A 12867-nucleotide genomic window follows, 5' to 3' on the forward strand; every position below is an offset into this window, starting at 1 on the left:
TCTTTGACACTCGTTGTTTTCACATGGAAACTGCATTTTGCTTTGGTCTTTAGAATCTGGGCTCAATGGAGCATGTTATGCTGATGACATGGCCGACCAAAGGAAAGTGGACTGCGACGAGGATTGGGATTCAACCCACGCGTGCAGAGCACAATGGATTAGCAGTCCATCACCTTTACCACTCGGCCACCTCATCATCTGTACACTAGCAGTACATTAAAAATCTGATCCACGTCACCTTCCACAGTGTTTATATGGGTCTGGAATGTAAGGAAAAGCGTGGAATGGAGGACGTAGAGAAGGGGAGATAGGCGGCTTTACACAAAGGCTTCAGTACAGGGGAATTAGCTCAAATGGTAGAGCGCTCGCTTAGCATGCGAGAAGTAGCGGGATCGATGCCCGCATTCTCCACAAGTTTCAAAGACCTCATTTTCTGAAATTGAGAGAAAACAAGGTGGATGGAAGACATTCATTGGATGGACAAGGTGACATACTCTGGGTTGATGTAGATACTTTGCTCTCTGCATTACATTGCTCTGTGGCATCTTGTTGGATTGGCTGCTGGCCTACCCTATCTCTATTGGTTCCCTATGGAGTCCACAAAGTTTAGCAATGATTGCCTCTACCAAATTCCAGGATCAAATTCAGTTCCACACCATTTTCATTGTATTTTTCTTTGTCGTGGAAAGTAAAAGAAAAAAAGTTGCCGAAAAGGGGAATTAGCTCAAGTGGCAGAGTGCTTGCTTCGCATGCGAGAGGTAGTGAGATCGATGCCCACATTCTCCAAGGGTCGTTGTTGTCCTCTGTGGATGTGATGGGTGGAGACAGAAGTTTCACTTTTAAGAACTCAATGGGACTTCTTGCACCAGTTGAACTGAGCAACCATGTTTTTCTTCGCCCAAGACTTGTACAATGGGATCACTATTTTTTACCAACCTAATAGTGGACAAAGAAGATATTCAGCAAGTTTCCTGTTTTAATGCAGCATTTTGTAATCTTTGACACTCGTTGTTTTCACATGGAAACTGCATTTTGCTTTGGTCTTGAGAATCTGGGCTCAATGGAGCATGTTATGCTGATGACATGGCCGACCAAAGGAAAGTGGACTCCGACGAGGATGGGATTCGAACCCACGCGTGCAGAGCACAATGGATTAGCAGTCCATCGCCTTAACCACTCGGCCACCTCGTCATCTGTACACTAGCAGTACATTAAAAATCTGATCCACGTCACCTTCCACAGTGTTTATATGGGTCTGGAATGTAAGGAAAAGCGTGGATTGGAGGACGTAGAGAAGGGGAGATAGGCGGCTTTACACAAAGGCTTCAGTACAGGGGAATTAGCTCAAATGGTAGAGTGCTCGCTTAGCATGCGAGAAGTAGCGGGATCGATGCCCGCATTCTCCACAAGTTTCAAAGACCTCATTTTCTGAAATTGAGAGAAAACAAGGTGGATGGAAGACATTCATTGGATGGACAAGGTGACATACTCTGGGTTGATGTAGATACTTTGCTCTCTGCATTACATTGCTCTGTGGCATCTTGTTGGATTGGCTGCTGGCCTACCCTATCTCTATTGGTTCCCTATGGAGTCCACAAAGTTTAGCAATGATTGCCTCTACCAAATTCCAGGATCAAATTCAGTTCCACACCATTTTCATTGTATTTTTCTTTGTCGTGGAAAGTAAAAGAAAAAAAGTTGCCGAAAAGGGGAATTAGCTCAAGTGGCAGAGTGCTTGCTTCGCATGCGAGAGGTAGTGAGATCGATGCCCACATTCTCCAAGGGTCGTTGTTGTCCTCTGTGGATGTGATGGGTGGAGACAGAAGTTTCACTTTTAAGAACTCAATGGGACTTCTTGCACCAGTTGAACTGAGCAACCATGTTTTTCTTCGCCCAAGACTTGTACAATGGGATCACTATTTTTTACCAACCTAATAGTGGACAAAGAAGATATTCAGCAAGTTTCCTGTTTTAATGCAGCATTTTGTAATCTTTGACACTCGTTGTTTTCACATGGAAACTGCATTTTGCTTTGGTCTTGAGAATCTGGGCTCAATGGAGCATGTTATGCTGATGACATGGCCGACCAAAGGAAAGTGGACTGCGATTCAACCCACGTGTGCAGAGCACAATGGATCAGCAGTCCATCACCTTAACCACTCGGCCACCTCATCATCTGTACACTAGCAGTACATTAAAAATCTGATCCACGTCACCTTCCAAAGTGTTTATATGGGTCTGGAATGTAAGGAAAAGCGTGGAATGGAGGACGTAGAGAGGGAGAGATAGGCGGCTTTACATAAAGGCTTTAGTACAGGGGAATTAGCTCAAATGGTAGAGCGCTCGCTTAGCATGCGAGAAGTAGTGGGATAGATGTCCACAAGTTTCAAAGACCTCATTTTCTGAAATTGAGAGAAAACAAGGTGGATGGAAGACATTCATTGGATGGACAAGGTGACATACTCTGGGTTGATGTAGATACTTTGCTCTCTGCATTACATTGCTCTGTGGCATCTTGTTGGATTGGCTGCTGGCCTACCCTATCTCTATTGGTTCCCTATGGAGTCCACAAAGTTTAGTAATGATTGCCTCTACCAAATTCCAGGATCAAATTCAGTTCCACACCATTTTCATTGTGTTTGTCTTTGTCGTGGAAAGTAAAAGAAAAAAAGTTGCCGAAAAGGGGAATTAGCTCAAGTGGCAGAGTGCTTGCTTCGCATGCGAGAGGTAGTGGGATCGATGCCCACATTCTCCAAGGGTCGTTGTTGTCCTCTGTGGATGTGATGGGTGGAGACAGAAGTTTCACTTTTAAGAACTCAATGGGACTTCTTGCACCAGTTGAACTGAGCAACCATGTTTTTCTTCGCCCAAGACTTGTACAATGGGATCACTATTTTTTACCAACCTAATAGTGGACAAAGAAGATATTCAGCAAGTTTCCTGTTTTAATGCAGCATTTTGTAATCTTTGACACTCGTTGTTTTCACATGGAAACTGCATTTTGCTTTGGTCTTGAGAATCTGGGCTCAATGGAGCATGTTATGCTGATGACATGGCCGACCAAAGGAAAGTGGACTCCGACGAGGATGGGATTCGAACCCACGCGTGCAGAGCACAATGGATTAGCAGTCCATCGCCTTAACCACTCGGCCACCTCGTCATCTGTACACTAGCAGTACATTAAAAATCTGATCCACGTCACCTTCCACAGTGTTTATATGGGTCTGGAATGTAAGGAAAAGCGTGGATTGGAGGACGTAGAGAAGAGGAGATAGGCGGCTTTACACAAAGGCTTCAGTACAGGGGAATTAGCTCAAATGGTAGAGTGCTCGCTTAGCATGCGAGAAGTAGCGGGATCGATGCCCGCATTCTCCACAAGTTTCAAAGACCTCATTTTCTGAAATTGAGAGAAAACAAGGTGGATGGAAGACATTCATTGGATGGACAAGGTGACATACTCTGGGTTGATGTAGATACTTTGCTCTCTGCATTACATTGCTCTGTGGCATCTTGTTGGATTGGCTGCTGGCCTACCCTATCTCTATTGGTTCCCTATGGAGTCCACAAAGTTTAGCAATGATTGCCTCTACCAAATTCCAGGATCAAATTCAGTTCCACACCATTTTCATTGTGTTTTTCTTTGTCGTGGAAAGTAAAAGAAAAAAAGTTGCCGAAAAGGGGAATTAGCTCAAGTGGCAGAGTGCTTGCTTCGCATGCGAGAGGTAGTGGGATCGATGCCCACATTCTCCAAGGGTCGTTGTTGTCCTCTGTGGATGTGATGGGTGGAGACAGAAGTTTCACTTTTAAGAACTCAATGGGACTTCTTGCACCAGTTGAACTGAGCAACCATGTTTTTCTTCGCCCAAGACTTGTACAATGGGATCACTATTTTTTACCAACCTAATAGTGGACAAAGAAGATATTCAGCAAGTTTCCTGTTTTAATGCAGCATTTTGTAATCTTTGACACTCGTTGTTTTCACATGGAAACTGCATTTTGCTTTGGTCTTGAGAATCTGGGCTCAATGGAGCATGTTATGCTGATGACATGGCCGACCAAAGGAAAGTGGACTCCGACGAGGATGGGATTCGAACCCACGCGTGCAGAGCACAATGGATTAGCAGTCCATCGCCTTAACCACTCGGCCACCTCGTCATCTGTACACTAGCAGTACATTAAAAATCTGATCCACGTCACCTTCCACAGTGTTTATATGGGTCTGGAATGTAAGGAAAAGCGTGGATTGGAGGACGTAGAGAAGGGGAGATAGGCGGCTTTACACAAAGGCTTCAGTACAGGGGAATTAGCTCAAATGGTAGAGTGCTCGCTTAGCATGCGAGAAGTAGCGGGATCGATGCCCGCATTCTCCACAAGTTTCAAAGACCTCATTTTCTGAAATTGAGAGAAAACAAGGTGGATGGAAGACATTCATTGGATGGACAAGGTGACATACTCTGGGTTGATGTAGATACTTTGCTCTCTGCATTACATTGCTCTGTGGCATCTTGTTGGATTGGCTGCTGGCCTACCCTATCTCTATTGGTTCCCTATGGAGTCCACAAAGTTTAGCAATGATTGCCTCTACCAAATTCCAGGATCAAATTCAGTTCCACACCATTTTCATTGTATTTTTCTTTGTCGTGGAAAGTAAAAGAAAAAAAGTTGCCGAAAAGGGGAATTAGCTCAAGTGGCAGAGTGCTTGCTTCGCATGCGAGAGGTAGTGAGATCGATGCCCACATTCTCCAAGGGTCGTTGTTGTCCTCTGTGGATGTGATGAGACAGAAGTTTCACTTTTAAGAACTCAATGGGACTTCTTGCACCAGTTGAACTGAGCAACCATGTTTTTCTTCGCCCAAGACTTGTACAATGGGATCACTATTTTTTACCAACCTAATAGTGGACAAAGAAGATATTCAGCAAGTTTCCTGTTTTAATGCAGCATTTTGTAATCTTTGACACTCGTTGTTTTCACATGGAAACTGCATTTTGCTTTGGTCTTGAGAATCTGGGCTCAATGGAGCATGTTATGCTGATGACATGGCCGACCAAAGGAAAGTGGACTCCGACGAGGATGGGATTCGAACCCACGCGTGCAGAGCACAATGGATTAGCAGTCCATCGCCTTAACCACTCGGCCACCTCGTCATCTGTACACTAGCAGTACATTAAAAATCTGATCCACGTCACCTTCCACAGTGTTTATATGGGTCTGGAATGTAAGGAAAAGCGTGGATTGGAGGACGTAGAGAAGGGGAGATAGGCGGCTTTACACAAAGGCTTCAGTACAGGGGAATTAGCTCAAATGGTAGAGTGCTCGCTTAGCATGCGAGAAGTAGCGGGATCGATGCCCGCATTCTCCACAAGTTTCAAAGACCTCATTTTCTGAAATTGAGAGAAAACAAGGTGGATGGAAGACATTCATTGGATGGACAAGGTGACATACTCTGGGTTGATGTAGATACTTTGCTCTCTGCATTACATTGCTCTGTGGCATCTTGTTGGATTGGCTGCTGGCCTACCCTATCTCTATTGGTTCCCTATGGAGTCCACAAAGTTTAGCAATGATTGCCTCTACCAAATTCCAGGATCAAATTCAGTTCCACACCATTTTCATTGTATTTTTCTTTGTCGTGGAAAGTAAAAGAAAAAAAGTTGCCGAAAAGGGGAATTAGCTCAAGTGGCAGAGTGCTTGCTTCGCATGCGAGAGGTAGTGAGATCGATGCCCACATTCTCCAAGGGTCGTTGTTGTCCTCTGTGGATGTGATGGGTGGAGACAGAAGTTTCACTTTTAAGAACTCAATGGGACTTCTTGCACCAGTTGAACTGAGCAACCATGTTTTTCTTCGCCCAAGACTTGTACAATGGGATCACTATTTTTTACCAACCTAATAGTGGACAAAGAAGATATTCAGCAAGTTTCCTGTTTTAATGCAGCATTTTGTAATCTTTGACACTCGTTGTTTTCACATGGAAACTGCATTTTGCTTTGGTCTTGAGAATCTGGGCTCAATGGAGCATGTTATGCTGATGACATGGCCGACCAAAGGAAAGTGGACTGCGACGAGGATTGGGATTCAACCCACGTGTGCAGAGCACAATGGATCAGCAGTCCATCACCTTAACCACTCGGCCACCTCATCATCTGTACACTAGCAGTACATTAAAAATCTGATCCACGTCACCTTCCAAAGTGTTTATATGGGTCTGGAATGTAAGGAAAAGCGTGGAATGGAGGACGTAGAGAGGGAGAGATAGGCGGCTTTACATAAAGGCTTTAGTACAGGGGAATTAGCTCAAATGGTAGAGCGCTCGCTTAGCATGCGAGAAGTAGTGGGATAGATGTCCACAAGTTTCAAAGACCTCATTTTCTGAAATTGAGAGAAAACAAGGTGGATGGAAGACATTCATTGGATGGACAAGGTGACATACTCTGGGTTGATGTAGATACTTTGCTCTCTGCATTACATTGCTCTGTGGCATCTTGTTGGATTGGCTGCTGGCCTACCCTATCTCTATTGGTTCCCTATGGAGTCCACAAAGTTTAGCAATGATTGCCTCTACCAAATTCCAGGATCAAATTCAGTTCCACACCATTTTCATTGTGTTTTTCTTTGTCGTGGAAAGTAAAAGAAAAAAAGTTGCCGAAAAGGGGAATTAGCTCAAGTGGCAGAGTGCTTGCTTCGCATGCGAGAGGTAGTGGGATCGATGCCCACATTCTCCAAGGGTCGTTGTTGTCCTCTGTGGATGTGATGGGTGGAGACAGAAGTTTCACTTTTAAGAACTCAATGGGACTTCTTGCACCAGTTGAACTGAGCAACCATGTTTTTCTTCGCCCAAGACTTGTACAATGGGATCACTATTTTTTACCAACCTAATAGTGGACAAAGAAGATATTCAGCAAGTTTCCTGTTTTAATGCAGCATTTTGTAATCTTTGACACTCGTTGTTTTCACATGGAAACTGCATTTTGCTTTGGTCTTGAGAATCTGGGCTCAATGGAGCATGTTATGCTGATGACATGGCCGACCAAAGGAAAGTGGACTCCGACGAGGATGGGATTCGAACCCACGCGTGCAGAGCACAATGGATTAGCAGTCCATCGCCTTAACCACTCGGCCACCTCGTCATCTGTACACTAGCAGTACATTAAAAATCTGATCCACGTCACCTTCCACAGTGTTTATATGGGTCTGGAATGTAAGGAAAAGCGTGGATTGGAGGACGTAGAGAAGAGGAGATAGGCGGCTTTACACAAAGGCTTCAGTACAGGGGAATTAGCTCAAATGGTAGAGTGCTCGCTTAGCATGCGAGAAGTAGCGGGATCGATGCCCGCATTCTCCACAAGTTTCAAAGACCTCATTTTCTGAAATTGAGAGAAAACAAGGTGGATGGAAGACATTCATTGGATGGACAAGGTGACATACTCTGGGTTGATGTAGATACTTTGCTCTCTGCATTACATTGCTCTGTGGCATCTTGTTGGATTGGCTGCTGGCCTACCCTATCTCTATTGGTTCCCTATGGAGTCCACAAAGTTTAGCAATGATTGCCTCTACCAAATTCCAGGATCAAATTCAGTTCCACACCATTTTCATTGTGTTTTTCTTTGTCGTGGAAAGTAAAAGAAAAAAAGTTGCCGAAAAGGGGAATTAGCTCAAGTGGCAGAGTGCTTGCTTCGCATGCGAGAGGTAGTGGGATCGATGCCCACATTCTCCAAGGGTCGTTGTTGTCCTCTGTGGATGTGATGGGTGGAGACAGAAGTTTCACTTTTAAGAACTCAATGGGACTTCTTGCACCAGTTGAACTGAGCAACCATGTTTTTCTTCGCCCAAGACTTGTACAATGGGATCACTATTTTTTACCAACCTAATAGTGGACAAAGAAGATATTCAGCAAGTTTCCTGTTTTAATGCAGCATTTTGTAATCTTTGACACTCGTTGTTTTCACATGGAAACTGCATTTTGCTTTGGTCTTGAGAATCTGGGCTCAATGGAGCATGTTATGCTGATGACATGGCCGACCAAAGGAAAGTGGACTCCGACGAGGATGGGATTCGAACCCACGCGTGCAGAGCACAATGGATTAGCAGTCCATCGCCTTAACCACTCGGCCACCTCGTCATCTGTACACTAGCAGTACATTAAAAATCTGATCCACGTCACCTTCCACAGTGTTTATATGGGTCTGGAATGTAAGGAAAAGCGTGGATTGGAGGACGTAGAGAAGGGGAGATAGGCGGCTTTACACAAAGGCTTCAGTACAGGGGAATTAGCTCAAATGGTAGAGTGCTCGCTTAGCATGCGAGAAGTAGCGGGATCGATGCCCGCATTCTCCACAAGTTTCAAAGACCTCATTTTCTGAAATTGAGAGAAAACAAGGTGGATGGAAGACATTCATTGGATGGACAAGGTGACATACTCTGGGTTGATGTAGATACTTTGCTCTCTGCATTACATTGCTCTGTGGCATCTTGTTGGATTGGCTGCTGGCCTACCCTATCTCTATTGGTTCCCTATGGAGTCCACAAAGTTTAGCAATGATTGCCTCTACCAAATTCCAGGATCAAATTCAGTTCCACACCATTTTCATTGTATTTTTCTTTGTCGTGGAAAGTAAAAGAAAAAAAGTTGCCGAAAAGGGGAATTAGCTCAAGTGGCAGAGTGCTTGCTTCGCATGCGAGAGGTAGTGAGATCGATGCCCACATTCTCCAAGGGTCGTTGTTGTCCTCTGTGGATGTGATGGGTGGAGACAGAAGTTTCACTTTTAAGAACTCAATGGGACTTCTTGCACCAGTTGAACTGAGCAACCATGTTTTTCTTCGCCCAAGACTTGTACAATGGGATCACTATTTTTTACCAACCTAATAGTGGACAAAGAAGATATTCAGCAAGTTTCCTGTTTTAATGCAGCATTTTGTAATCTTTGACACTCGTTGTTTTCACATGGAAACTGCATTTTGCTTTGGTCTTGAGAATCTGGGCTCAATGGAGCATGTTATGCTGATGACATGGCCGACCAAAGGAAAGTGGACTCCGACGAGGATGGGATTCGAACCCACGCGTGCAGAGCACAATGGATTAGCAGTCCATCGCCTTAACCACTCGGCCACCTCGTCATCTGTACACTAGCAGTACATTAAAAATCTGATCCACGTCACCTTCCACAGTGTTTATATGGGTCTGGAATGTAAGGAAAAGCGTGGATTGGAGGACGTAGAGAAGGGGAGATAGGCGGCTTTACACAAAGGCTTCAGTACAGGGGAATTAGCTCAAATGGTAGAGTGCTCGCTTAGCATGCGAGAAGTAGCGGGATCGATGCCCGCATTCTCCACAAGTTTCAAAGACCTCATTTTCTGAAATTGAGAGAAAACAAGGTGGATGGAAGACATTCATTGGATGGACAAGGTGACATACTCTGGGTTGATGTAGATACTTTGCTCTCTGCATTACATTGCTCTGTGGCATCTTGTTGGATTGGCTGCTGGCCTACCCTATCTCTATTGGTTCCCTATGGAGTCCACAAAGTTTAGCAATGATTGCCTCTACCAAATTCCAGGATCAAATTCAGTTCCACACCATTTTCATTGTATTTTTCTTTGTCGTGGAAAGTAAAAGAAAAAAAGTTGCCGAAAAGGGGAATTAGCTCAAGTGGCAGAGTGCTTGCTTCGCATGCGAGAGGTAGTGAGATCGATGCCCACATTCTCCAAGGGTCGTTGTTGTCCTCTGTGGATGTGATGGGTGGAGACAGAAGTTTCACTTTTAAGAACTCAATGGGACTTCTTGCACCAGTTGAACTGAGCAACCATGTTTTTCTTCGCCCAAGACTTGTACAATGGGATCACTATTTTTTACCAACCTAATAGTGGACAAAGAAGATATTCAGCAAGTTTCCTGTTTTAATGCAGCATTTTGTAATCTTTGACACTCGTTGTTTTCACATGGAAACTGCATTTTGCTTTGGTCTTGAGAATCTGGGCTCAATGGAGCATGTTATGCTGATGACATGGCCGACCAAAGGAAAGTGGACTGCGACGAGGATTGGGATTCAACCCACGTGTGCAGAGCACAATGGATCAGCAGTCCATCACCTTAACCACTCGGCCACCTCATCATCTGTACACTAGCAGTACATTAAAAATCTGATCCACGTCACCTTCCAAAGTGTTTATATGGGTCTGGAATGTAAGGAAAAGCGTGGAATGGAGGACGTAGAGAGGGAGAGATAGGCGGCTTTACATAAAGGCTTTAGTACAGGGGAATTAGCTCAAATGGTAGAGCGCTCGCTTAGCATGCGAGAAGTAGTGGGATAGATGTCCACAAGTTTCAAAGACCTCATTTTCTGAAATTGAGAGAAAACAAGGTGGATGGAAGACATTCATTGGATGGACAAGGTGACATACTCTGGGTTGATGTAGATACTTTGCTCTCTGCATTACATTGCTCTGTGGCATCTTGTTGGATTGGCTGCTGGCCTACCCTATCTCTATTGGTTCCCTATGGAGTCCACAAAGTTTAGCAATGATTGCCTCTACCAAATTCCAGGATCAAATTCAGTTCCACACCATTTTCATTGTGTTTTTCTTTGTCGTGGAAAGTAAAAGAAAAAAAGTTGCCGAAAAGGGGAATTAGCTCAAGTGGCAGAGTGCTTGCTTCGCATGCGAGAGGTAGTGGGATCGATGCCCACATTCTCCAAGGGTCGTTGTTGTCCTCTGTGGATGTGATGGGTGGAGACAGAAGTTTCACTTTTAAGAACTCAATGGGACTTCTTGCACCAGTTGAACTGAGCAACCATGTTTTTCTTCGCCCAAGACTTGTACAATGGGATCACTATTTTTTACCAACCTAATAGTGGACAAAGAAGATATTCAGCAAGTTTCCTGTTTTAATGCAGCATTTTGTAATCTTTGACACTCGTTGTTTTCACATGGAAACTGCATTTTGCTTTGGTCTTGAGAATCTGGGCTCAATGGAGCATGTTATGCTGATGACATGGCCGACCAAAGGAAAGTGGACTCCGACGAGGATGGGATTCGAACCCACGCGTGCAGAGCACAATGGATTAGCAGTCCATCGCCTTAACCACTCGGCCACCTCGTCATCTGTACACTAGCAGTACATTAAAAATCTGATCCACGTCACCTTCCACAGTGTTTATATGGGTCTGGAATGTAAGGAAAAGCGTGGATTGGAGGACGTAGAGAAGAGGAGATAGGCGGCTTTACACAAAGGCTTCAGTACAGGGGAATTAGCTCAAATGGTAGAGTGCTCGCTTAGCATGCGAGAAGTAGCGGGATCGATGCCCGCATTCTCCACAAGTTTCAAAGACCTCATTTTCTGAAATTGAGAGAAAACAAGGTGGATGGAAGACATTCATTGGATGGACAAGGTGACATACTCTGGGTTGATGTAGATACTTTGCTCTCTGCATTACATTGCTCTGTGGCATCTTGTTGGATTGGCTGCTGGCCTACCCTATCTCTATTGGTTCCCTATGGAGTCCACAAAGTTTAGCAATGATTGCCTCTACCAAATTCCAGGATCAAATTCAGTTCCACACCATTTTCATTGTGTTTTTCTTTGTCGTGGAAAGTAAAAGAAAAAAAGTTGCCGAAAAGGGGAATTAGCTCAAGTGGCAGAGTGCTTGCTTCGCATGCGAGAGGTAGTGGGATCGATGCCCACATTCTCCAAGGGTCGTTGTTGTCCTCTGTGGATGTGATGGGTGGAGACAGAAGTTTCACTTTTAAGAACTCAATGGGACTTCTTGCACCAGTTGAACTGAGCAACCATGTTTTTCTTCGCCCAAGACTTGTACAATGGGATCACTATTTTTTACCAACCTAATAGTGGACAAAGAAGATATTCAGCAAGTTTCCTGTTTTAATGCAGCATTTTGTAATCTTTGACACTCGTTGTTTTCACATGGAAACTGCATTTTGCTTTGGTCTTGAGAATCTGGGCTCAATGGAGCATGTTATGCTGATGACATGGCCGACCAAAGGAAAGTGGACTCCGACGAGGATGGGATTCGAACCCACGCGTGCAGAGCACAATGGATTAGCAGTCCATCGCCTTAACCACTCGGCCACCTCGTCATCTGTACACTAGCAGTACATTAAAAATCTGATCCACGTCACCTTCCACAGTGTTTATATGGGTCTGGAATGTAAGGAAAAGCGTGGATTGGAGGACGTAGAGAAGGGGAGATAGGCGGCTTTACACAAAGGCTTCAGTACAGGGGAATTAGCTCAAATGGTAGAGTGCTCGCTTAGCATGCGAGAAGTAGCGGGATCGATGCCCGCATTCTCCACAAGTTTCAAAGACCTCATTTTCTGAAATTGAGAGAAAACAAGGTGGATGGAAGACATTCATTGGATGGACAAGGTGACATACTCTGGGTTGATGTAGATACTTTGCTCTCTGCATTACATTGCTCTGTGGCATCTTGTTGGATTGGCTGCTGGCCTACCCTATCTCTATTGGTTCCCTATGGAGTCCACAAAGTTTAGCAATGATTGCCTCTACCAAATTCCAGGATCAAATTCAGTTCCACACCATTTTCATTGTATTTTTCTTTGTCGTGGAAAGTAAAAGAAAAAAAGTTGCCGAAAAGGGGAATTAGCTCAAGTGGCAGAGTGCTTGCTTCGCATGCGAGAGGTAGTGAGATCGATGCCCACATTCTCCAAGGGTCGTTGTTGTCCTCTGTGGATGTGATGGGTGGAGACAGAAGTTTCACTTTTAAGAACTCAATGGGACTTCTTGCACCAGTTGAACTGAGCAACCATGTTTTTCTTCGCCCAAGACTTGTACAATGGGATCACTATTTTTTACCAACCTAATAGTGGACAAAGAAGATATTCAGCAAGTTTC

Source organism: Taurulus bubalis (assembly GCF_910589615.1).
Source record: "Taurulus bubalis genome assembly, chromosome: 20".
Classification (NCBI taxonomy): domain Eukaryota; kingdom Metazoa; phylum Chordata; class Actinopteri; order Perciformes; family Cottidae; genus Taurulus; species Taurulus bubalis.